The following is a 25,645-nucleotide window of genomic DNA, read 5'->3' as shown; positions in this document are numbered from 1 at the left end:
ATGGTTGAGCTTTGAGCCAGGGTTTTGACTAGATGACCTCCTGAGGTCTCTTCCAACCTGAATTTACTATGATTCTATAAATGCAAAAGATTGACCAGACAGGTCAACTAAGTAATGACCTGTCGAATACACTGTGGAATGGTAGCAGAAGAACTATTACCACTGTTAGAGCTATTCATAGATATTAGGGTCGGAAGAGACCTGAGCGGATCATCAAGTCAGATGCCCTGCCCCAGGCAGGAAAGAAAACTGGGGTCGGATGACCCCCAGCCAGGTGCTTGTCCAGTCTCCTCTTCAAGACTCCCAAGGTAGGGGAGAGCACCACCTCCCTTAGAAGCCCATTCCAGATTCTGGCAACCCTTACCATAAAGAAGTTCTTTCTGATGTCTTACCTGAATCTGCTGTCAGTTTGTGGCCATTATTTTTAGTTACTCCAAGGGGTGCCCTGGTAAACAGCATCTCCTATCCCTTGCTGTCTTCCCTGATGAATTTGTAAATGGCCACAAGATCACCCCTCAGCCTTCTCTTGCTGAGGCTGAAGAGATTCAGGACCCTCAATCTCTCCTCGTAGGGCCTTATCTGCAGGTCCCTAACCATACAAGAGGCCCTCCTCTGGACCCTCTCAAGGTTATCCACATCCCTCTTGAAGTACAGCACCCAAAACTGGATGCAGTACTCCAGCTGCAGCCTCACCAGTGCTGCATAGAGGGGAAGGATCACCTCTCTGGACCTGTTTGTGATGCACCTGCTAATGCATGATAAAGTGCGGTTAGCTTTACTGATCGCTTCATCACATTGAGAATTCGTATTCATCTTGGAGTGAACTATGACTCGGAGATCCCTTTCTGCTACAGTGCTGCTGAGAGGGTCATCCCCCAGCCTGTAAGTGTGTTGATGATTCCTTCTCCCTAGGTGCATCACTCTGCATTTGTCCTTGTTGACTTGCACCCTATTCTGTTCTGCCCACTTCTCCAACCTATCCAGATCTGCCTAGATTTGTTCCCTGCCCACTAGTGTGTTTACTTTATCCCATCATTTGGTGTCATTTGTGAATTTGGACAGTGTTCTCCACGCCCTCATCCAAGTCATTGATGAAGACCGTGAATAGCACAGGTCCAAGAACCAAACCTTGGGGGAACTCCACTGCCCACATCTTTCCAGGTCAATGCCAACCCATCCACCACCTCTCTCTGTGTGCATCCCATTAGCCAATTTGCTACCCACCTGACCATGTAATCATCTACATCACAGTCACTCAGTTTATTTATGAGAATAGGGTGAGATACCATATCAAAGGCCTTCTTAAAATCTAGGTAGATGACATCTACCTTGTGCTCTGCATCTAAGCATTTTGTGACCTGGTCATAAAAAGTAACAAGGCTAGTCAGGCAAGATCTACTTGCTATGAACCCATGCTGGTTGCCCTTCAGCATTTTTTCTTTATGCTGGATTCCCACACATGTGATCCTTAATAATTTTTTCAAAGGTTTTCCCAAGGATAGAGGTGAGGCCAACTGGCCTATAGCTACTTGGGTTCTCCTTCCTCCCCTTCTCCAAAATAGGAACCACACTGGCCCTTTTCCAATCCTCTGGGACCTGACCTGAGCAGCATGAGTGCTCAAAAACTGTGTGCCAGTGGTTCTGCTATGACACTGGCCCATTCCTTCAGCACCCTTGGATGAAGATCTTCTGGGCCTGCTGACTTAAACACATCCAGCCCCTCCAAGTGTCCCTTCACTAAGTCGGCACTAACAGTTGGTGGGCTGGTTTCCCTCCTGTGCTCGTCTATAATCCATTTGGGAGATTTGTCCTGATCCATGTTCAGGAATATGGAAGCAAAAAACTCACTGAAGAGATCGGCTTTCTCCCTCCTACCCGTCACCAATTTCCCTAATCTGCCCCATAGGTGTCCTATGTTACCCTGCAAATTATGCCAGTTACCTATTATGCCAGTACTTCTTGTCCTCACTTCCACTAAAATAGCAGAACCAATGTTTTAACACCAAGTTAGTCAAAATTGCTCTGAGCAAGGGGTAAGGCAATGGGGAAATTACAAAGCCAATGTCTGGTCTATGCAATGGCTCACAGTGCTGCTACTACTGGAAGAATTGTCAGTGTGCTAGCAACAGGAGAGATTTAAAAAAAAAAAAAAAAAATCTATTGTAGACACAGCTAGTGAGACCTTCATCAGCATCTCGAGGCCACAGGGCAGTTTACATAGACCATTTAAATGCTGGCTCTGTGAGTCGCAGGTAAACTGCTGATCCAAACTGTATGAAGTTTAGAGTCCAGGACAGTCCTAATATGTCAGTAATTGTTTAAAGAACTACATGTAGATACAGGGAGTAATGCTCACCTTCAATTACCAAAACACCATCTTTATGTATCAAAAGGGCTGGCTGAATTCACTATCTCAGCCAGTGAGTGTTTATAGAATGCTTCATTATGTCTGACATTCTGTGCAAGAGAGGATAGTGGTTCATCTACATAACAGTTAATTCATTATGTAAGTGGGGGAAATGAAATAAAAGCTAACAATGATGTTAGGAGCAGGGAGGCCCCAGCAAAAACTAGGAACATGGGAGGTTTTATGTGTCTTATGGCAGTGTTTTCTGTAGGCTGTCAGTGCTCCAAAGCGATGTACTCAGGAAATTAACACCACACCTCTCTCTCAGCTACCAATGGTTCGCTTAAGAAGTAGGGCTGCTGGGAGCCATGAGCAAACTTTGTAAGCTGAGGAGAGAGTGCTTGAGGGGAAAGGGAGAAAATGTATGGAAGGGAACAGAATATCTTAAAGTTGATAGCCAGAGCTTATGAGGCCTGTTGGGGTAATTAAAAATTAAAATAAGCTATTTTAAATCTACATGGGTAAATACATTTTTTTTTAAAAGAATCCCATCATGTTTTCTTTCACTTAAAGAGATTTAAGTGTTAATTTGATTCTTCAAGTTACTAACTACAACATATTCCAGTGTCTGACTCAGTGTATCCAGAATGTTTTAATAAATTTGTTTTTAAAGAAGATATTTTTCTGTTCTCTTGCTAAAATTTATGAGGCTCTGTCCAGTGAAGGAGCAACCAAGGGTCTAACCCTACAAAGAATGACACAGAAGAAAAGGTTTACGTCCCTGGCTTGCCATTCTTAAAGTGTTGAGCAGAAATGTGATTATTTCCCCCCCCAGGATTACAGAATCCTCAGGGCAGTTCTGTGCCCTGGGCACCAGCAGCACATGGGGCAGTGTGGCCAGATGCCAGCTGTGGCATTGGATATTTTTGTGCTCCCTCACAAAGGCAGTACCCAGGATTGCTGCCCTGGTTGCACCCCCGCCCCCTCCCCTCCCCTCCCCGCACCTCCCAACATCGCAATAAACTACCCAGTGCCCTGCTATAATGGATATCATACAAGATGTTTTTTCTGCATGCCAAACAATAAATCCTAGAAACTGTATTCTAAACTTAAGCTAAGAGTGACGCTTAACTAACTTTCAGCCAATCTCTGTGGGATCATAGATAGAGAATTTTGGAACTACAAGGAACATATGTGTCATATTGAATGTAATAGTTTGAATGTTTGTAATAGTTGCCCATTAGCCAGTTCAGGAAGAAGACAAGATTCATCTTCTTATATAGGCCATTGTTTTGGCCTACGTGCGGAAGGTTCGGGCTTTGCTCAAAGTCTTAACTCTTGAATTTTATCTTTAGAGGCCTTTAACAAGGTTAACATAAAACGACCCTTAAGCAAACATCCCACATTCCAAGAAATCAAACCCTAGAAGCCTTTGAAAAGATTGGAAAGAAAGATCACTGCAGTGGTGTGGAATTTCCCCAAAGTAATTAAATAGTCAACAAAAGAAACTGAACCCAGCAAAAGAATCTGTTAAGTAAGATCCGAGCCCAAATTTGGGAGTAGTGACAGGTTTGGGTAGGAGGGGCCCAAGATGGCAACTCACTCAATAAAAACTGTAACCTACTATCCCAATTTGGAGGTAACCTCACTTGCAGAACATCAAAGGAAGAATCACAAGTGTAAGCCGGATCAGACTGATCACCTGAACCACCCTCTCCGTGAACATGAATCTCTTAGTTCATGCTGAAGCCTAGGAGCGCCTGAAGGGGACTGAAGGAAGAGGACTTGTTCCTATCACTGCTGAGACCAACCCTAAAACCATAACTAAAGAATGAAGGTATACCTGGGGATTTGGTTCCTTGGAATTCTAGGATTGTAAGTATATTATGAAAAATAATAGTATTGACTCAAATCTAACTTTTACTTGTAATTGTAGTTGTTTTTGTAATACTAATTCTTATAGCATTGTTTGGGAAGGAAGTGCGTTTGGAGCATTGTTTCTGATATATGTAGTTATTGTGTTCTTAATGTTTGTGGTATTTCTTAAAACTAAGCAGTGTTATATGCGTAGCAAAGAATTTTAAAATAAAATTGTGTTGTATGAATTAAGTGTGCAATCATTGTGAAATCGTGCAAGTAGCTAAAAAATTCCCCAGCCAGCGCATCAAACTAATCAGTAAGTTGTGTGGGATCTTCTCTATTCCATAACCCACTAGAGACGATATGAATCTTCAATTTCTATCCTCTATCCCAACATCTGAAGTTAATTGCAACGTTATAAACAGCTGTACAATAAGATGAAACACTCAGGCTTACTTCTTTCCTGCTCATACAGCTGTTTGAAAGTAAACGTGGGATCTTCCAGATGCTACGGTGACGGGACTGCTTCAAGCAAATTTGGAATGCAGTAAAAACTATGCAGCAGGGCTGCCTGGGATCAGTATTCCGTGTGCATCCTTCTCTTCACTTATCTTCCTCACCCATTTTTTTTGCCCAAATTCCTATGCCATATGCCAATTTTGGGAAGTAGGGGGTCTTGGTAATCTCTTCATAACTAACATGATCCTGGATACAATTATAGGGTTAGTAGAAGGAAGACTTCTGTACACATGAAAGGTTGGAATTTGTGATATGTTCTGTTAGGTCCATGGTAAAAGGGGAGATCTTGATTCCCTAAGGAACTCAAACTACGGTCATTGCAAAACTCAGCCACTGTAAATCCCTTCATACTCTAGCTATGCACTGAATTGGAATCAATAGTAGACCACCTGACTTCTTGCAGTGGGTGTACAGACCAGAGACTTTTTGAAGCTGCAGGTTTAGCATCATTATGGGATAACAAATTAATATTGTGGGTTCCTGACAGTTGGAAGAACCCATTTTGAACAGAATGTTTGTGTTCTTTTATAGGAAGCTGAACAGATGATTATTGTGTAAGATGCTTATTAGATCATCCTTTCCCACACAGACTGTTAAAGAATGAGGACGGAGTAAGCCAGGGAGCTCCATGACGTTGCCTCATAAAATTTCCAGAAAACCATTCTTTCAGCTGTGAGAACCTAATAAACATGGGGAAAGGAGTTACCTACATGGGGAGGGAAATCCCTTCTGGTTTGTCCCACTTATCTACCTTTCCTCATGGCTAAAACTCCCAAGGCTGAACAATGGCCACAGTAAAAGGGTCTCCTCAAATGGTGAAAACTGTACCTTTAAATAATGACTCTTCTTTTTCAACATTTCTGCACTGGTATAGCACTATTGATGTAAAATTACTTAATTTGCTTTGGTGTAGCAATAAAATTACATCTGATCAAACCGAGCCCCCCAACCCCTGTTAATGAGTGCAGGGTGCAAGCTGCAAAGAGACAGACTACAGGGTTATAAACCTGCTAGTAGGGTGGAGGCTTCAGATACAGACCACAAGAAGCAAAGCAGTTAGCCTGTCACTTAGTAAGGAGAAACCCCTGTGCCCCATCAGGGAGGGGGAGCCAGGAAGAGGTGGAACCAGGCAGGGGATTTAAACAGAACTCCTAGGCTGACCCAGTCTAGGCTCTGAGAAGGAGCTCTGAAAGGACTGAGCGTTCCATCAGAGGATGTTTGGTTACTTTGTCAATATTTTTGTGTTAGCTGTGAGATCTGGGGTGGCTTTAGGGAAGATGGAAAACCACTGAAGGTATCCAGAAGGAAAGAGTAGGTTGCACTACTGGCTTGAGGACTTCTAGCCCTGTGCATAGGGGGAATGGTGCTGAGGGCCCCAATCCAGTATGTAAGGCCCCAGGGGCCTAATCCTGCATGTGAGGTGGACTAAGACCCCAGAGGGACAGAGTAGGTCAGACACAGGAGCCCAGTGATGAGCATGGCAGAACGAAGCATGTAAAGGTTCATTCTGGTGATATGAGAGCACCTTTCCAAATGTGTAACAACATCAAAAAGAGTGGCAGGTGAGAGCAAGGGAGGTGATTATCGGGAGTGACCAGAGTGGGCTAATAGGTCTCAGTGGGCTTCTAGAGGGCACAAAGTGCTGTGAGGAAACTGAGGCCTGTTACAGAGGATTATAGGGTCAGGCCTCAGTCTTGGAATCAGTACAAGTTTGCCAGGGAGTTGACTCAAAACCATTTGTAAATGGACTTGCACCACTATAGCACTGCAAAGTAATAGGAGCAAAAATAAAGTGCAACTCTTAAGTCTCGGGGCACAATGAGAGCCTTTAAATGAAAGGAAAGTAATGCTTTTGGATTCTAATAACATCCCTTTCTAAGTCTGAAGAATTAGTACCAAGACATGTTACGTATACAGAAGGGAAAAATGTACATGCTGTATTGCACCTGCGTAGCTCTTGGTGATGGTGCTTTTTTTCAAGCAGAAAATGCTGCATATGTTGCTTGATTTTTGACAAATACATCTCTGTTATATGGTGGTAATATTAACGTGAGTGACAATGCAAAAACAAAGTCTTCATAAATGCCTCCTTTAATGGATGAATGCAGCTTACCTGCCTGCTTGTTCTATAAATATTTTCAGTCATAGAAAAGTTCTGAGTTTGTAGAGCTTTTCCTACAGACTGTAGTAAATGTTTGTGCTGCTGTTAGGTATGGAGTCAAGAGGACCTGCTAAAACTCTCAGAATCTGGTTACTCCTACAACTCACCTGCCCTTTTGCAACCAACATGCCTTCAAAGCTGACATCAGCCTACCAAATCAAAACATCTCTAGTGGGAACTGCAGGTACTCAGCTCCTCTGAAAACTAGCTCACTTTTACTTAGGTGCCTAAGCTTGAAAAAAATTAGCTTAAGCACTTGCCTGCACAGAATAGTCACACTATTGTAAGTATACAGGTACTGATAACGTGGCAGAACTTACCTTAACCCCTAGCGTGGGAGCAGTTGCACCAGTATTAATGTGCTTATCCTAACAGGTTATACAACTTGAGTAGGGGATGTAATGCATTTGTGTAGTCAACATCACTCCTATGCATCAGGTAATGGCATGAAGTGTTGTTATATCCATGCTAGTTGAGGAGGTATATGAGAAGCGAGGGCTTTTTTGTGACATCTTTTACTTGACCAATTGTATAGTTGCAGAAGGTGTTAGACAAGTCTTTGGGCACAAAGTAGAAAGAAGTTTGGTCCAATAAGAACAATCATCAAATCCCCCCAACATTGTTTATTAGCATAATTTAACAGCAGAGGAAGTTTAGGTTAGATATTAGGAAAAACTTTCTTACTAGGAGTAATAAAGCACTGGAACAAGTTACCCAAGGTTGTGGAATCTGCATCCTTAGAGATTTTTAAGACCTGGGTAGACATAGCCTTGGCTGGGGTGAGATAATTGGGACTGGTTCTGCTTTGAGCAGGAGGTTGGACTAGCTGACCTCCTAAGGTCCTTCCAACCCTCATTTTCTATGATTCTATGGTAACTTAACTATATAACACTACCCATGCTCCAAGTTTTGCCTATAGCTCACATTTTAACAAACCTCAATAATTATCTGTGTAGCAATTCAGTGCATAAACTACTTAAACACGTAGCATCTTTCAGCCTCACTGTCTCTTTTATGTACCTAAGAACTGCTATTTACTGGCTCAGGCAATAGGTCCCATCAAACCCAACACACAGTGAGTCTCTTGGACTTATTTGGGGGCTGGAGGGTTCTGGCCAGAGTGTTATGCTCCAGATCCATTGTTATTAACCTATGCCCTCACCACACTACCCTTTCCATTTTCTCTTTATCTGTCCCCTGGAATTAGCTGATGTGTCCCTAGTAGTCTAGTATTTTGTGTACTATAGTATTAGTATAGCATAGTATAGTATAAGTATTATATCATATATATTATACAAGTATAGTTTTAGTATACTAATATTAGCGTTGAATTATAGTATTTTGTGATGGGCTTAAGGCCATGATGTCCTGGCACATCAAATAGCCCCATCTCACACCATGGGCTCCTTGGACTCATTCAAGAGCAGATGGGGACTGGCTGGACTGCTCTGCTCGGTGCCGTCCCCCTGTAACACTCGCTATTAAACTTTGGGCAAAGTCCAGAAAGTCAAAAAGCCTGAGGCTGAATCAATTAAATCTTTGCAGGCTAGTCTAATCTGCATAGATTGAACTGAGAGGCAAGTGAACAGACATTCTATTTTGATTCTAGAAATGCAGCCACATGCCTGCAGTGGCCCAGGCCAGAAGCAGGGGGGCCTTAGCACACTTCCCTGTTCAGCTGGAGCAGACAGCTTGGGCCAAACCTAGCTCACTCGCCCTGCAAAGTGGGGGTTGGGGGAAGGGAAGGGGATTTGGGGGAGATGCAAAGCACCCTGGGATGCTGGGGTACTGTGAGTTAACTTGAATCTGGGACACAAGTTCAATAAAGCAATTTAACCTAAATCAGCTAAGCCTGGTACTACATCCATCTGGGTTCATCGTAAACCGATTTCAGCCATTTTGAAAGTGGTTTATGTGTACTGAACTTCTGTTGTGTTACAGATTTTAACTGGTTTCCGGTCTATTATACTGGTTGGTGTGTCATTTCTGTTTCCAGCCTTGATGCCTCCCTGTTTTTGCTTTAGTTGTCCCAGCTGTCCTGCCCCTCCCTGAAGAAGTGATGAACCCTTGGTGGGTCCAGGCCCACTCTGCCCTGGGCACAGCTAAGAGGCTGAGATCACACAGCAGGTTCCTTGGGATGCACTGGAGGGGCAGCAGGCACTGGCCCAACTGCTTTGCTCCATGCCCCCATTGAGACTCTTCTTATTCCCCTCTGGCCCACACTCCCATCCCCGTTTTCTTGCTGCTTGTCCCCAGTCCTCTGCTGTTCCCTGCCTAGTGCCCGCCTCCAGTCACAGGGTGAGCAGGTAGTTTCTGAGGGACCTGGGTCTGCAGCAGCATTGCCAGGTGTTATATATGAAATTATTGTATTGGAAGATCAAAATTATCGTATTTGCTGAAAAACTATTGTACACTGAAAAAATATGCAAATAAGTCTTCTTATTTACTTCATACTGCTCACTGTAACTCACCAGTGAGTGAAAACTGGGTCATCAAAAGTTGATATTTATTTTGAGGCAAGTAGTAAGTAATAAAAAAGTGCTGATGGCAAACCCCAAAGTTGATACCATGACCACCAAGGTGATTTTTCTACTGGCTGGGGAAAACCCTGACGTAATTCATAGTTAGCCTCCCACTTTCACTTTGGCTGAGGGCATGTGAAACTTGGGGACATCTGAATCCCAAGCTGTGCATGCAGGATGCTCGCCAAAGCATTTGGAAGCATCTGAAGCCCCAGACGGTGGTGGAGGATGTTTGGCGGTAGTAGGGCCACATATGGTTCTTGAATGACTCATGGATTTGGAATTGATTTGGCTGATTTGACTTGGAACATGAAAAATTTTCCTTAACACCCCCCCCCGCCAACACTGAGGTTGATTCTTGGCCTCTTGTGGGCTAAGAAGAGCGAGGAAGTATCTGAAGTCCCAGACTAAGGAGTGACTTCAGTTACTTCTTACACTCAATCTTAGCCCACAGGAGGCTGAGACTAAAGAGTCTGGGATGGAGGATGCTTGCCTGTAGTGTCTTGGAGGCATCTGATCCCCAAGACTTCTGGGCTTGGGCCCACACTAGGATGTTTGCCAATGGATTTGGGAGTACCTGAAGTCCCACGGTGAGAGGCTGGAATGGGGGATGCTTGCCGGTTGTAGTGCCATACATGGTGTTTAGAACGATTTGAGTTCTGCCGCCTCAGTAGATAGAATTTGGAAATGATTTGGCTGATTTGACCTGGAACATGAAATATATTTAACCCCCCCCCCCCCCCCAAAAAAAAATTTTTGATTAAGATGCCCTGAGAGTGACTTGGATTTTGCATGTGCTGCAGCAATGAGCTGCCTCAAAAATGATGGCAGGTAAGGTTCTTTGGTTAGATGTGATATCTTTTATTAGCCCAACTGAGTAACAAACATTTTTCCAACTACTCAGTTGGGCTAATAAAAGATATCACATCCTACCCAAAGAACCTTGCCTGCCTACGTCCTTAGATTAGTGGTTCCCAGTTTGTTGTACGGGTACCACCAATGGTATACAGACAACCTGTCAGTGGTAGGTGTCAACAGATTTATTATAATTACTTTATGACTAAGATTTGCTGGTGGTACTTAAGGTTGTATCCTTTTAAATTAGTGGTGCACAAACGGCTCCAACCAAAAATCTAAAAAATGTTGGTACATTTTGCAGGGAAGGTTCTTTGGGTAGATGTAGTATCTTTTATTAGACCAGCTGAGTGGTTGGAAAAAAGTTATTGGCAAGCTTTCCGGTGCAATTGCCCTTCTTCAGGCATAGGGAGTCTCTGCTGCTCTGGAACTCATGAGGTGTGACAGGATGTCAGTGAGAATGTAAATAGGTGGAAATTAGGAAACCAAAAGGTAAAGCAGGGGAGGGAGGGGGAGGAAAAACACCAATACGGCTACAACCAAAAACCCATAGTACAGCTGTTCCCAATCTGTGGTATAGGTACCACTGATGGCACATAGGCAACCTGTTGGTGGTACGGATAAGCACGTTTATTATAATTACTTGATATGACAACATTTTGCTGGTGGTACTTCAGGGTGTATCGTTTTAAACTAGTTGTGCACAATTTGTCAGAGTTTGGGAACACATTTTGGACACTTTTACTATTCTGGATTGACATTATTATGCAAACCCCATCGTTACCATCCGCTTGGCAACACAGGCCTGCAGCACCTGCGTGTGAGCAGCAGGCCTGTAGCGGCCTACGGCACGGGGCAGAAAAGGCCCACCCTACGGGGGAGCAACGTCGGCCCCTTGGTCCCTGTGGGGTCGGGCCCTACGACGCGGCCCTTGGGCGTGGAGCTCCGCTTGGCCACCGCCCCCGGGCCGGGCCCAGCTCCGCCTCCCGCCGTTCGCGGGGGAGAAGGAACATGGAGGCCGCTTCCTCCCCGAGCCGCCGCGGCTGCGGCTGCGGGGCTGCCTGCTCCTAAGGCGGCTGCAGCGCAGGCGGTGCAGGTGAGCGGCAGCGGGGGGCTGGGGCGAACGAGCGAATGCCCCCGACCGCGCTCGCTTGGATCCCTCCTGCCCCGACTCGGGGCCGGGGCCGGGGCCGGGGCCGGGGCCGGGGCCTGGGCCTGGGCCTGGGCCTGGGCCCGGGCCCGCGCCCGCGCCTCCCAGGCAGGGCTGAGCGCCTGCCCCTGTGTGTAGTGCGGGGCAAGTGGTGAGGGGAAAGCCCTGGGCAGCCCCAGCCCCCCCCCCGATTGTTTTTTGTTTGTTTGTTCCCTTTCTGCCTCCCCACTCTGCCCCGCCCCCCTGCCCGCCCTCCTGGCACCAGCTAGCCCTAGGCAGGGCAGCTCCCCTTCCCCAAGCAGCCTGAGGCTGACTGCCCAGTGGCCCCAGGGCTGGCATGTGCTATAAGGGGGGTAAGTGATTTATCTCCACCCAGCCTGAGTCAGAGCCTGGTGGGCTCTGGGAGCCGGCCACTACTTATCCCGCAGTGACATAGGGAGAGCACAGAAGCCTCCCACCGATGGATGCTGCAAATGCGTTGCCTGGCTTACAATGCTAACTTCTGTTGCCACTGCAAAAGGTAGACTTTTCCCCTCAAGGTCCTGTCCCCAAGCAGTGGGGTGTAGGTTGCTGGTCTCTGGTTTGTAACATTAATCCCTGTTGCCACTGTCAAAGGTCGACATTACCCTCAAGGTCCCATTCCCAAATAGCACTGGAGTTTTAACTTCTGTCAACTTGTAGCATGGCTTTGAAATAGCAATTCTCACTGCTGCAGGATCAAGCTGTTGCAAGCATCTTGGGTGCCCTGCTGTAGTTCACAGGATCCTTTAATGTGGTAGCTTCTAACAGTATATCTGGGCTGCCGTTTCCACCAAGGTACTTTCCGGTGGTTAACTTGTGCTGTAAGCTGCAGGGCCATGTTGTTAACACTTCCCTAGCAAGAGCGGAGCTAGGGTTGTCTTTCTGTGTGTCTGTATGGCACTTGAATACATCTCTGGTGTTGTCTTACCAGGTGAGATGTTGGAATTCTAGTATAGGCTTGGCCAAAGTTGGCCAGACGTGTCCTGAGACAACATGGCTGTCTGTTAAAAGTAGTCCTCAGTGGAGTTTTCTTTCTCTTTGCTGCCACGTACCCAAAATATAAGCTAATTTGTTGTTCCATAAGTGGATCTCTGTGCTTGAAATAACTAGATGGAGATAGTTGCATCAAAGTTGCTGCCTGTCCTTGACTCTCAAATCTTCTGCATCAGGTTTGAGTGTGTGAAGAAACAGATTGTTTGATCTTTTAATCTGTTCAGTGAAATTTCTGGGAGGCTTAGAATAAGTGATTTCTTTCTTTTCTTTGACCTATTATGACAATTTTTACAAAGGTAAAACTACTATATGCAAATATAGGCCTATCCATTCTGATGATGACCAGTCACTGAAGCTGCATATTGGCTTGTGTTTTTTATTTCTTTCTCAGGACACCATTAAAGTACTTTATGCAATAAAAAGACAGAAAATATATTATAAACTTTACATGATAAACTGTTACTGTCGTAAAATAAACCATTAATGGTGGGATGAACCATATGCCAGAACTATTTAGAAAGCTCTCTTATTTTACTAAGTTCCACAAACTTTTTTGGTTAAGGAACAATCTGGTGGCAGCTGTCCAGCACACTCCAGAGAAATCTTAAAGTAACAAACTAGCTTGAGCCATGTGATATTGGGGAAAAAACGTGATGGCTGGGAAAAGAAAATCAGTTTCAGTGAGTTATCACAAAATCCTGTGTGTCTTTAAAAATCAAATCCAAGTAATATCTTGACAGTGTCTTGACAAATTTGAGGGGTGTAAGTTATAGCCACATTGGTCTAAAGACATAGGCAGACAAAGTTCTTTGGCTAAATCTGATATATTTTATTAAACCAACTTAAATAGTTGGAAAAGAATTCTAAGCAAGCTTTCAGCTTTAAAAACCCTTTGTCAGGCTGAGGAAACTTCTGCAGTTGGTGTGTGCTCTTCCTTGTCTGCCTATGACAAATTTGACAAACATTAGTCTGTTGTAAGAATTTACTGATTCCTTTCTGTCTTGCTTGTGGATGTGATGAGTGTAATATATTATGATGCCTTGTATGACTATGCCTGAGCTGATCTCTCTCTCTCTCTCTCTCTCTCCTCTCTCTCTCTGTCTCTTTCATACGACCTTTTAGCATTACAGCATTCATACAACATTCGTAGATTAATATCTAAATTTGATATCCATTTGACTGGTTCAGGGGTAGGTGCATGAATTGATTTTTTAGATTGCCATTAAATGATCTAATTGGGCAATTGTTCACAATGTGGTGCTCTGTCTGAAAAATCGCACCACAGACTCTCTTTGATTCTCCATTTATGGAGTAGGTGTCCACATTTTCCATGAAGTGTCCAGATGTGATTCGGGGAGGACCAAATCTTTCTTGGTAGGTCAAATCCTGGCTGGGGGATTGTAGAGTCACTAACCATGTATTTCTGCAGGAGGTGATGCAACAAAAGGAGTCTGAAATCATTTAAGCTATTTTGTCTACTCTATTGTACAAAATTGTTGTTTTGCCTAATAAAATGTGAAAAAATTGAGATGTCAGATGTCTCAAAAAGTATTCTAAGATGTAAGTTAGGCAGCTACTAATTCAAACTTGGCTATTCAAGTTGTAAGTTGACATCTCATTCCTTAAACTAATAGAATTTGTATAGCAGCTGTGACTGTCTGAAGACATTTCTCTGTGCTGTGCTTGTTGTGTTTTGTACTAGACTTTTCATGTTTAGTCTATTGTTTTTAATGTCTGAATCTGCACCTGTCTTTGCTTTTCCTGTTTTAATTTTTTCTTTACGATATTATGTGTATAATGCCTTTGCTGGTGTTCATCTAAGACTATTTAAGCCCAAGTAAAAATTCCACCACTCAGTTGATAGTAGGTATAGAGAATGGAAATTAGATTAAATAGTCTCCGCAGAGCTATTCACTCATTTGCATCAGATCCTAGAGTTTGCTTTGCATGTATAGATAGATATAGGCTTCTAATTGTGGGGAAACACCACCAGTTCTCCACTACAGAACCACAGGGCAATCTGAATAATACTATTACGAAGAAGAGTATAACCCTGAAGAGGGTGGCTTACAGTTAAAAGATCTATTGCACCCGTGTGTGTGTCTGTGTGTCTAGATTTGTGCTATGGCAACTATATACACACGGGGCATCCTCTTTCCCCATTCAGTACAGGTTTAGCAGGCTGATGGTCTGTGCATTGCCCCAATGGATTAATGTCCATTTTATGTATGATGGGCTAGTTGGCAGTGACTTAGCCCTGGGGTTTTGAAAGGGTAAAAGATGGTTGGAGGACTTGGGATGCCCTTTCCTCACCAATCAGGCCTCAGAGACTCGCCCTGATTGGCCCCTTGGGTCACATGGAGGGGGATAAAAGGGGCAGTGCAGCTGACTCAGGAGACCAGCGAGGTACCACAAGGAAGGAGCTTCAAAGAGCTGGCAAGAGCTGGGCCAGCAGGGAGGGAGCAGTTGCCCCAGAAGCACCTGAAGGAGTGGGACCTGCAGGCAGCAGTTAAACCCTCAGCAGTACAGCATGTGGCTGGCAGGAGAGGCTCCCCGCTGGGCTCTAGGATCCCCTACGAGAGGTTGCGGCCAGCAGGAGAGGCTCCCTAGCTTCAGCAAGGATCTGAGCGGCGACCTGATAGGTTCCCAGCTCTGCTGTCAGCTCCTCCAATAAGAGGCTGAGCAGCTTGATGTGAGGCTGGGGTTCCTGGAAGGCCAAGACCCCTAGTACCTTGGTATAGTACTAGCATTGGTGGCTGTGTGGTAGAGTTTCTGCCTACCATGTGGGAGATCTAAGTTCAAGTCCCAGCTGGGGTGTCTTTGGTTAAGTGAAGTAACAGGGAGAAGTTCTTGTTGCCATGGAAGGGGGTCATTGTGTTTTCCCCTTTTCTCCCTCTAGGTACCTAGGCCCTATATTCCTTGTTATTTGACATTTTGTGCCTTTTATATTTCACCAACCAGTATTGTTTGTTCTGCTGTTTTTGTTTTATATTTTGTTAACCCTGTCTTTTATCAACTGGATAAATATGTCTATGATTGTAAGTGTCTAACCGTTTTTGAATCCTGACCCCTCGGGGCGTTGTAGTGTCCCCTATATCCCCTGGGGAGGAAGGATTCGACTCTTGCCTCTTCCATATTCAAGAGACTTTACTGACTTGGCAAATACCTGATGAGGATAAGTGACGCTGTCTGCTGGAGGTCCTGAGGGAGCCTGCCTTTGGGGTTGTGAGGACTGCCAAACTCCAGAACCCTGTTATCACCACCCAGCAATGCTTGCAGGTCCTTCAGGATGCTTTTGGCCAACCCACAGGGAGTGGTGGGGCATACTACGAATTGCTTGGGAACTTTCCAGCGCAAGGGCGAGGCTCTTTCAATGTATGCCCTGGTGATCCAAGGAGCACTTAGTGTTACCGACGCTGATCAGATATGGGTCCGGCAAATTCATATTGGGCACGGTATAGCTTAGACTTACTTCAGAACCTCAACTTAGCAGGGAGCAGGAGCAACCCACCTGACTTCAGTCACCTCCTCCGAGAGATTCATGAAGTGGAAGAGATATCCAGACTTGGAGAGACTATGTGGGTCCCAAAGGATGTTTCCCCCCCGGAGAGGACCCATGGGTCAGGTGGCTCCCCATGAGGACACCTTGTTGGGAGTGGAGCAGGAGCCTGTGGCTCCAGCACTAACAGCTGCCATGGCCAGAACCTCCCCCCAGGGGTTAGCCCTCACCTCATCATCGTGTCTCGGGAGGACCTCGGTCCCGTACCCACTCTAGGGCCCCAGGGTTCTGCTATAGATGTGGGGAGCTGGGGCACATGGCTCGGGAGTGCACTCAGCCTGAGAACCCTGAATTGGTATTTGAAAGGTTAAAAGGGCAGTGGGCAGCGGGAAATGAGGAAGGGGCAGAGCAATGGAGTCGGCTCCGCTCCGGACCCAGACAGACTCCCGCACATTACCCTCAGTAAATTCAATGCCAAAAGGGCTATTGGGACCCCGTGCGGAGGTCCCTGTGACTGTGAATGGTCACCCATGCTGGGCCATTCTAGACGGTGGGTCCCAGATTACCATTCTATTTGAATCCTTTTATGAGGAACATCTGAGACACTTGACTTTGCTTCCCCTTGTGGGGCTGGGACTTTGTGGCTTATGTTAGGAACAGTATCCTTATAGGGGTTATGTGAATGTGAGGCTAAAATTCCCTGCTGAAATAGCTGGGGTGAAGGAAGAAGTGTCAACCATTGCTCTAGTATGCCCTGGTCCAGGGTGGATGAAAGGGGCCACTCTCATTGTAGGGACCAACTCCATCCTTTTCCAGGTTCTTGCTGTCTACTGTAAACAGGCTGGCCCAGGTTACCAACAACTGTTAACGATGCATGCCTTGTGCTCAGAGGTGTATGAACAATGGGAGCATAGAGAGATGTGGGGTCACCCTGAGGTTGTGGGGACCCTGCACTTCTCTGGAGCAAAGCCTCAGCGCGTCCCTGAACAGGGCCAATGGTTTTGCCTACTGTATGTAATTGGATTGAGAGGGATGAAAAGAATATGCTGCTGGTGGTGGAGACCCCCACTGGGAGAGAGAGACCTGGCGTGCTCAGGGTCCCTGGTGGCGTGATCGAGACAAAAGGGCTCAACCAAGATCCGGTCACAGTGATAGTGGTTAACGCAACCTTGAAACATATTGTGGCCCTGATAAAGGAAGCTGAAGTTGTGAGCCCTGAGCAGGAGTGAAACCCCACTCCAATTGACCCGTCAACGTTCTTTTTTGGGAACTTCCCGGTGCCCGAAGTCTGTAAAGCTTGGCTCAGGGACAAACTTGGGGCTCCAGCCCATGTTTTCTCCCTGCGTGGGATGTGGGGGAGGCTAAGGGGGTGGAGCATCACATTCGTCTGAACAACCCACGACCCTTTGTGATAGTTAGAAAGTTCTATACTCAAGTTCACCATAACAAAGCTAAACTCACAAAGCTGTAAACAAGAGACTTTTTCTCCATTTAGAAAAGAAAGAGCCTTTTAAAGAGGTGGGGAGTGTTACTCTTCAGAATCCTGCCTGTGCATTGCCAAAATAAAATTCTGCTTGTTATATATCGTGCAGATGTTCAGAATATGATCCTGTGGGCTCTGAGCTCTACTGGGCTCTTGAGACAGCCTTGTTGGAGGGAAGCAAAGCTCCTTGATCTGTTGGGAGGTAGAAGCATGTCATCGTTGTCCCCCCCCCTCCCCCTCAATTCTAATGCTGCTGCACAGGAATGGGAGGTCATCCACGGTACAGCATGCAGCTCTGTGTCTCGTCCTGTCCTGTCTCAGCAGGAATGAAATGGTGAGTAATAATGACAGTTGATTCCAAAGTCGAGTACAGATTATTTTTGTTAAAGTTTTTGTTTGAGGCCTTCAGCAAATTTGGAGATGCTGGCTTACACTTTGAGTTTTTAGTGGCAAGTAACAGCTGCAGTTGTACAGCTTAGCTAAGCTTCTGCAAGGCAAACATAAGGTGCCAGTTCAGCATATGGCTGCCCAGCATTGGTTATCCTGGTGATTTGAAACAGGACTCTGAAGTTAAGTTTGTTACAGAATACATGCTCACAGTCTTGTCTGTTCGTATCTCCTCTGGGATGCCCTTAATTTAGTCCCTTTTTCTAATTGACTTGTCTAATGCTTTGTATTCTTTGCATTTTACCCAGTGCTGTTTCTCTCCTAGCACTCCCATATACCTGGTGGATTCTGATGCTTTCAGTTCCTTGAAAGCATTAGCAAGCTCTTGATGCTTACCGTTTGTTTTGGCATTCAGTAGTGAGCCATGAAAGGGTTTTAAAAATGTTGAAGCAGATGATAATCTTTCTTGATTTAGAATAGGAAACTCGAAGCTGTTGCATGCTGCATCATGAGATAAAGTATGTTTAGACTTGGCTTGTATGTCATTTTAAATAGCGCACAAGTAAATAGAGTGTTTAATCTCAAACCAGCTGGTTTTGATTGGACCTATTTTGCATTGAGTTGCACTGTTCTTTAAAACTGGGCTTATTCCCTTTCCTTTCACCCCATGCGCCGAATCAAGTGTCTTCAACTCTCTTTTTTTTTTATGCAGTAGTTTTAAATATAGTATAAATCAGGGATTGACTTGCATATTAAGATGTTTGGCACTGACAGCAGCAGCTGAGTTTACAATTACAAGGCTGTAACAACTTATTAGAAGCTGCTTTTCCCTTGCAAGCAAACTGTTGGAGTAGTGAATGAGTGCAGTTTTGCTACAAAGCCTATTTACGGTCACTTGCCTTCCTGGCAAAAATGGCTGCCATTACACTGACTAGGTCTGGATTTCTCAGCTGTAGTGTCTCCTGTTCCAACTTGTTATAGACCTTTTGTTCATTCTATTAACACAAAAATGCTTAAACTGAAGTGCTGCCTTGGAGAAACTCATTAGTGCCTTTCTTCCTGGTCCTACCCCTTTCTGGCAAGACTTTATTTTGGGTGGCTAACATCAGTAAGGTCCCCTTCTATCCCCTTTTCAGTGGCAGTTTCTCTGTTTTGTTTTGTTTTTTTTTTTCCTTCTATTTTCCTTTTGCTCAGCTCCCACACAACCTCTTAAGCCAGCCTCTCTAACTAGTAGCTCAGTTGCTGTGCCTGATAAATACCCAGCCTTCTTTGTTATTTGTTGGACAGGAAACCAGACACTCTCCCAGATAAGGCTTCTACCTGCGTCAAGCTTTTAGCCAATAAGATATCTTTCCACCTTGTCTGTGTAATGTGTAAATCAGTTTTCTGCTGTCAAGAATAAGGAGTGATAACTCGTAAATCAGTAAGGTACCTGATTTGCCTAGGGGAAAGTTGCATGTGTTTCCTTGGATCAAGTAGTTGAGTTTGGGGTGTAAAATGGAATAGAAGGGGGATGGTTAAAACTTCAATTTATTTACGATAGGAGGTATGGGTGGGGGAGAGAACAGGAGTACTTCATTGGCCACTGAAAGGCTAATGAAGATCAGCATATGAAAGGCGAAGTGATTAAAACTAAAGATAACTTGTGGCTGTGCCTAAGGGGATTGCCTGGGCTTGGCAACTAGTCACTGTAGCACTTTGCCCTTTTATAATGTTATAGATAAAACGGAGAACATGGCAAATAAACCCCCCCCCCCACATCCTCATCATATCAAGATAAATACTGGTTACCACCAAACTTTACAGAATGCCTTGAAGCTTGTGGGTTGAAACTTTGTATGTTTGTAATAATAGGTTATAACAGGAAAACAAGAACAAGATCCTGAGTCAGAGGAGCAGGTTGTTCAATCAGCCTGTTTATCATCACATGGGATAACTGGGGAACCTGGAAACAGGGCTAATCAACCAGCCAACACTGGAAGTGAGAACAGCAGTTTGACCAGACTGGAGGCAAAATTGATGCCTTCACTCCTAATACTCTGAGTGCTTGACCTGATGTAAAGTAAGAAGCTTTGGAATCCATCTGAATATCGTAGAAAAAGTTCATGCTGATGTGGAAACATGGATGTAGTTGAACAAATATCAAGTGTCCTGAATTTCTCTAGACAAAACTTGTAACTTTATACTGTCAGGCAGAATACTAAAGAGGCAAGAATTTCTTAGGGTGATACCTTTTTATTGGACCAGTGATGTAGTTGGGATAAAGTTAGATAAGCTTTGCGTGCACCCGTGTCGCCCCTGTTTGCATACGTAGTTGGTCCAATAAAAGATATCATCCTAAGAAATTCTTGCCTCTTGCATAATTTCTGGACCATATCACTCTTACACTTCTGAAAATATAAAGAAATGCTGTATGTATTCCAAAAACAAAATCCTTTCAAGGATGTTGGTAGGCTTGAGAAAAAGGATGTTCCTTGTACTATCCAAAGACACTTTTTATGAATTTTAAACCATGTAGTATTTGGAAATGTCACCAAATGCCTGCTAATGAAAATAGATCTAAAGCAGGGTCATTAAACTCAAATCAATTGACATGCTACATTCTCTGCCATCAGTCAAGGGGTTAATGCCATGTGCCTTCTGCCAATTTTTGTTGCCCGTGGCAGTGATGTTGATAAATCCGGTGTTGGGAAGAGGGGGTGGTGAACTGTGGCAGCATTAATTTCCTGGGTATTGTGTTGGCTGGAAATATGGTTCTGATTTGAGTTCCTGAGGTCTCAGCACCTCAGAACTGGCTCTGCTCACACAGAGGTCCTGAGCAGAACTGCCTGTTCTGCTGGCTCTTCCAGGAGGGAACAAACTCAAGTCCCCCGTGGCCTGGCCAGACTTTGCTGTGATGATCAGGGATCCAGGTTTTCCATTCGCCATGGAAAAACATGGGTTTTCTCCTTTTAAAGGAGAAAAAGGCAAGAAATGGTGGGTTTCTCCTTGCAGGCTGCCAGAGTTCCAGCCTGCAAGGGGCTGGAGGCAGAGGAAGTAGGGCAACTGGGCAGGGGGCACCACGTGCACATGGCAGCCAGACAGTGTGGGGAACACCTTCTGCAGCTCCCAGCAGATGAGTCTAATGGGCAGGGGGAGGGAGGGGGAGAGCAGATTGAGGCTTCCAGGGTGAGAGAGGGAGTGGGGCAGGGCTGGGGCTGGGGGTGCTGGCCAGCTGGAGCTGTGCATGGGGCACGGGGTTGGGACGAGAACACGCAGCAGTGGGGCCTGGCTGGGGGAGTGGGGTGGAGCCACAGTCAGCTCATCCAGGGGGTAGGGGGCGGGATGGATCGGGAACGAGGGGCACTGGCAGGGCTGGGGGGGAGGGGGCTGTGGTTTGGGAATGGGGGGCCAACAGCATGGGAAGGGGCAGGACACTGCGGCATTGAACAGTCAAGCAGCAGCTGGGGGGGGGGACAGCCCCTGCCAGACCTGTGTCCTGGTAAGTGGAGGGGGTAGAGGGAGCTCTGATTTTCTATGATTAAAAAACCCCCCAAAATATATAGGTATTTAGAAGTTACTTCATTACTAGCCGGTTGCCTGTCATGAATGTTAGGGAGTGTTTATTTTCCCCTACCCTGCCCCCTGCTCATCCTTCAGGGATGGCCATGTAAACAGTCCCTCCGCCACCGCTGTCTTCTCCCCTAGCCTCCAGTGCGGCAGCTCCTCCGCCTCCTTCTGCCCTCCTCCGCCTCCTTCCGAAGAGCAGGAGGGCTTCCCCCCACATGAGAAGGTGGCAGCAGCAGCTCCCTCCTCCCCTGCCTCCACCTCCTCCTACAGAGTAGTGGGGCTTCCCTCTGCCTGAGGCAGTGGTGGCTCCATCTCCCCTGCCCGCCCACCCCTGCATCTTCCCAAAGAGCAGCAGGGCTTCCCCCTGCCTGAGGAGGTGGCTCTGCCGCCTCCTGTGGAGCAGCAGGGCTCCTGCCTCCCTGCCTAAGGTGGCGGCAGCTCTCTCCCTGCCTGAGCAGGCAGAGGTCCCACAACCAATTGCCACTGGCCCTCTCAGCGGCGCATGCACAGTTGCCCAAAAGCGTTACAGACAGACAGACACACAGATTGACTAAACCCTTTATTATATTAGAATAATTGAGGCACTGGTAAGTTTCCAAATTGCTTTAAAATTGTAAATATATCAGTAAAACAATAAAAATTGCGTTCAACTGATACTTTATATAATGGCATTTCATTTTAATCACAGAATAATGAGGATTTTGAGGGTTTTTTTAAATCTGAGAATTTTGGATTTTTAATCAGGAATTTGCAATTTTTAAGCGGAGAAAACCAGGATCCCTGGTGATAAGCCCTACAGACAGGATGGCCCACCTCCCCATGCCAGATCCAGCCCATAGGCTGTATGCTTTACATCCCTGATCTAAGAGATACAGAAGAGAAAGAGCAGAATACTAATTCCTTCTGTTACACGCTTATATATTTTTTTAAACCATGAAACTAATGTTACGCTGCAAATACAGTTCAAGTGCAAGCAAATCGGAGAAACAGCCTTTGTATTCATTTCTGTTACTGCTGCTAAACTTTCAAGAGTGCTTGGTTATAACTAGTCGGCTTTCTGGGGATTGAGGAGGTGTGCCCCTAAAGTATGTGTATCATAAATATACACTTAGATTTTTTTTTCCCCATTAACCTGGAAGATCCAGATGTCCTTTTTCTACATGTGCTGTCTGGCTAAGGTAGTGTTAGACTTTTCAATAAGTTGGCCAGATTTCTAACCATATTGAACATCCAGAAGCTCCCCATGGACATCAGGTATTGAAGATCCTATTTTAGGGCAGCTGCTATGAACATTTTGACTTTTTTTATTTATACTTACAGTTTTGTGCAGCATTGCTGCCAGGCCCTGCAGATACAGCTCGTATTAGTAAGAGGTTTTTGTTGTTTATAGCTGAACTTGTTCAGGAAACTCTGGTGCAAGTCTACCTACCCTAGGAGTCTTTCACCAATATTCTTAGGTAAGCATACTGCCCAGGCAAAGCTGCACTCTGTACTGCTACGGAAAAACCGCACCCCAAAAACAAAGCAAGCTGTATTTGTAAAAGCATGGTTTTACTGGTATAACTACAAGTATGTTGCCACTGTTATTGACATAACTATGTTGGAAGTGCAACTTTCTTTCCAAGCAATCTAGCTATGCTAGCAAAACCATATGCTATGTTTGGTCATTGAAGTAACCAGAGTAAAACAGAAACTTAAATCCAAGAATAGTGAGTAAAATCCAAGAATCAATAGATCTATAACAGCTCTTTAAAAATGATGCTGTTTAGCACATTATCTGCATATTCTCAGTATGTTATCTGCATATTCTCACAAACTTTAATGTTGTTTGAAACTGAGAATGGTAAAGCACAAAAGTACAGTCAAGGTGCCACATTTGACTATCATTAAGTTGTAAAACTTTACTTAAAGTCTTTCCCAGGATGTTTTTTGGTATTATGATGAGTCATTGGCTTGCCATTTTATTTTCTGAACTAGTTACATGGTTTTCCGGTTTTCATTAATCAAACGAACAAAACCTCTTCTAGATATGGGTAGAATTTGTATGACTTCTCACAGACTTTGTTCTTTTCTTCCTTCCATTAGATCCCTGTACCTTATACTTGTGCGGGCCGGGGGCGAGCCGGGCCCGTCTTTGCGCACGTGGGCTGTGGCCAGCAGCCCGGGCACGCGGGGTTGGAGAAAACCGCGGGGCGGTTTGGTATGCGTGAGCTAGAATTAGTTACGGAGGCGTAACGGTTGATCGAAAAGGTTGTTTACTTACACCCGAAGATGGTATTGGTGCAGGCTGGACAGGTTTCCAGGCACAGCTCCTGCTTAGATCCTCGCTAGAGGAACACGACAAATTCGATTGCTCCCACGGAGTTGTTTAGGCTCCGCGGGTCCGGTTCGGGGTTCGAAGAGTTCCCCGGAGTTACTTAGGCTCTGCGGGTTCGAAGTTTACAGGAAAGGGATACGTCTGGGATTGCGATCAGCGACGGGGAGAGGCTAGAAGTGAAAAGTCCGTAGGTTCGGTTCTATCACCTCTATTGCCTGCTTAGGAGAGGCGCGTTGGGTCCACGAGGGTCCACAGCGCTTGGAGATCTTCACAGTCTCTCTCTCTCTCTCTCTCTCTCTTTCTCTCCTGGTGTTCGTGGAGTCCTCCAACTTGGGCGGAAACCACACAAGCTTTTGTACGGCTAGCAAGCCAATAACTAGCCGCCACGTGTGCCTACGTTTGGAATTGGCCAATAATGTGGCGCGAATCCGAATACAAATGGTGGGAACTCCTTTGCAGCGTGTGTGTATCACTAGTATGCAAAAGAAATGCACCCTGCAAAGAAGCTGTAATTTGGCGGGAAATCCCCCGTTGCACCAGAGTTCTCTCTCGCAGCAGAGAACTCTACCATGCAAAGAAAGCGACAATTGGCGGGAAAATAATTTAGCGGTGCCGAAGCGCGCACACAAACAAAAACCACAACTTTGGGTTGTGACAATACTTCTTGATGATTTCAAACAAAAATGTTGCCTTTACCCACTAATTTTTAATCAAAACCATGGGGGAGTCTGCTTGCTAGTCATCTAGGCAACTTCAAACTACTGTTTAGCTAGGTAAATACAGTAGTGGGGGCTAGGTTAACTAATCTGTAGGAGGTCATTTTTTCAAGGTTAGCTGATTTCATTATAATCACTTTCTGTTTTAAAATCGCTTTCCTTGAGCTGCTCTGGTTCTTTGGGGATGGATGTCAAAGCAGGGGCTGTTCACCTTTTTTCTGAGTTGGATTGACATTCAAAGGCAGCCAATGCCTTTGCTTTGTGGTACTATCTGATATATGATGCATTAGGCACAGCTCTGTTAGTCCAAGGTATACTGAGGTGTGATTTCTGACAATGCTTTGCCAACAAGAACCCCTCAGTAGCCATGGTTAAGATAAAATTGTGCTTTTGTCAATATAGTCTTTTTCACTTGAGGGTGCATGTGGAAGAGATGTTGTAGGTGGGAATAATCTCTTTTTGGTGTCAACGTAAGGGGTGAGGAACATGCTTGGAAATTCTTGAAAAAGGAAATGTTTCAGTGGGGAAGGGGAACATACATATGGCCCCTTTGGCTATCTGCAGCTGGGATGTTTCAACATGATTGTGGCCACAGGCAGCCATGGCTTTTCAGCCAGGGGGTGCTGGAGAGGGGTGGAGATTTTTCTGGAGGACTGGGAGTTCCCCGGTTCCCTGTAACCAGGATTCTGACTCTCTAGCCCAGTGGTTCACAACCAGAGTGCCGTGGCATGGGTGCTGCTGCTCCAGCCAGTTACAAGTGCCTCTCATACTTGGTGCACAGCCAGATGGGGAAGGGGTGCAGCATGCATGCATGCTTCTTTCTGCCTCATTGGGGATCTCTGATAAGCCTAAGGCAGGCAGGAGAGCTGGCCTGTGCTGCAGCCCCTCCTGCTTCTACCCTGTACTGTGTCTCCTGGAAACAGATGTGTGGGGCATATAGAACTGTCTGTGTGTCTGTTTCCAGGAGTGTGGAGGTGGAGGGCTGGACCAGGAAGGGCTGCAGCACAAGCTGACTTTTCTGCCTGCCTTATGGAGCAAGGACGTGTGCGCGCACTGTGGCCATTCCTGGTTTGGTTGTGTACCAGGCGTGTGGAGCACTTCTACCTGGCGGCAGCAGTGGCACCTGGTTGGGAACCACTAAAGCAAATGGAGGTACCACAACAGTGACTCTCAGCTGGGACTCTGCCACATTTAAAAAACAAAAATTAATTGGCAAGTTGTGCCCTGCCTCTATAAAGGATGAGAACCACTGCTCTTGTCCCAGTC

General features: G+C 45.5%; 1 protein-coding gene across 6 annotated transcripts in view; it reads left to right on the top strand.

Moving 5' to 3' along the window:
• Nucleotides 1-11,243: 11,243 nt before the first annotated feature.
• The window catches only part of DENND4C (DENN domain containing 4C), a 177,188-nt gene continuing 162,786 nt past the window's right edge, over nucleotides 11,244-25,645 (top strand). For 4 of the 6 annotated variants that reach the window (XM_059724675.1, XM_059724674.1, XM_059724678.1 and 1 more), the window contains exon 1: nucleotides 11,245-11,360. The gene's annotated coding sequence lies outside the window, so the exon portion shown is untranslated. Of the gene's footprint in view, nucleotides 11,361-17,530; nucleotides 17,745-25,645 lie in introns of those variants that run through there. The other 2 variants (XM_059724676.1, XM_059724672.1) reach the window with 2 other exon arrangements.

Source organism: Alligator mississippiensis, chromosome 3 (genome assembly GCF_030867095.1).
Source record: "Alligator mississippiensis isolate rAllMis1 chromosome 3, rAllMis1, whole genome shotgun sequence".
NCBI classification, from domain to species: Eukaryota; Metazoa; Chordata; order Crocodylia; family Alligatoridae; genus Alligator; species Alligator mississippiensis.
This window is presented reverse-complemented; position numbering and strand designations above follow the sequence as displayed.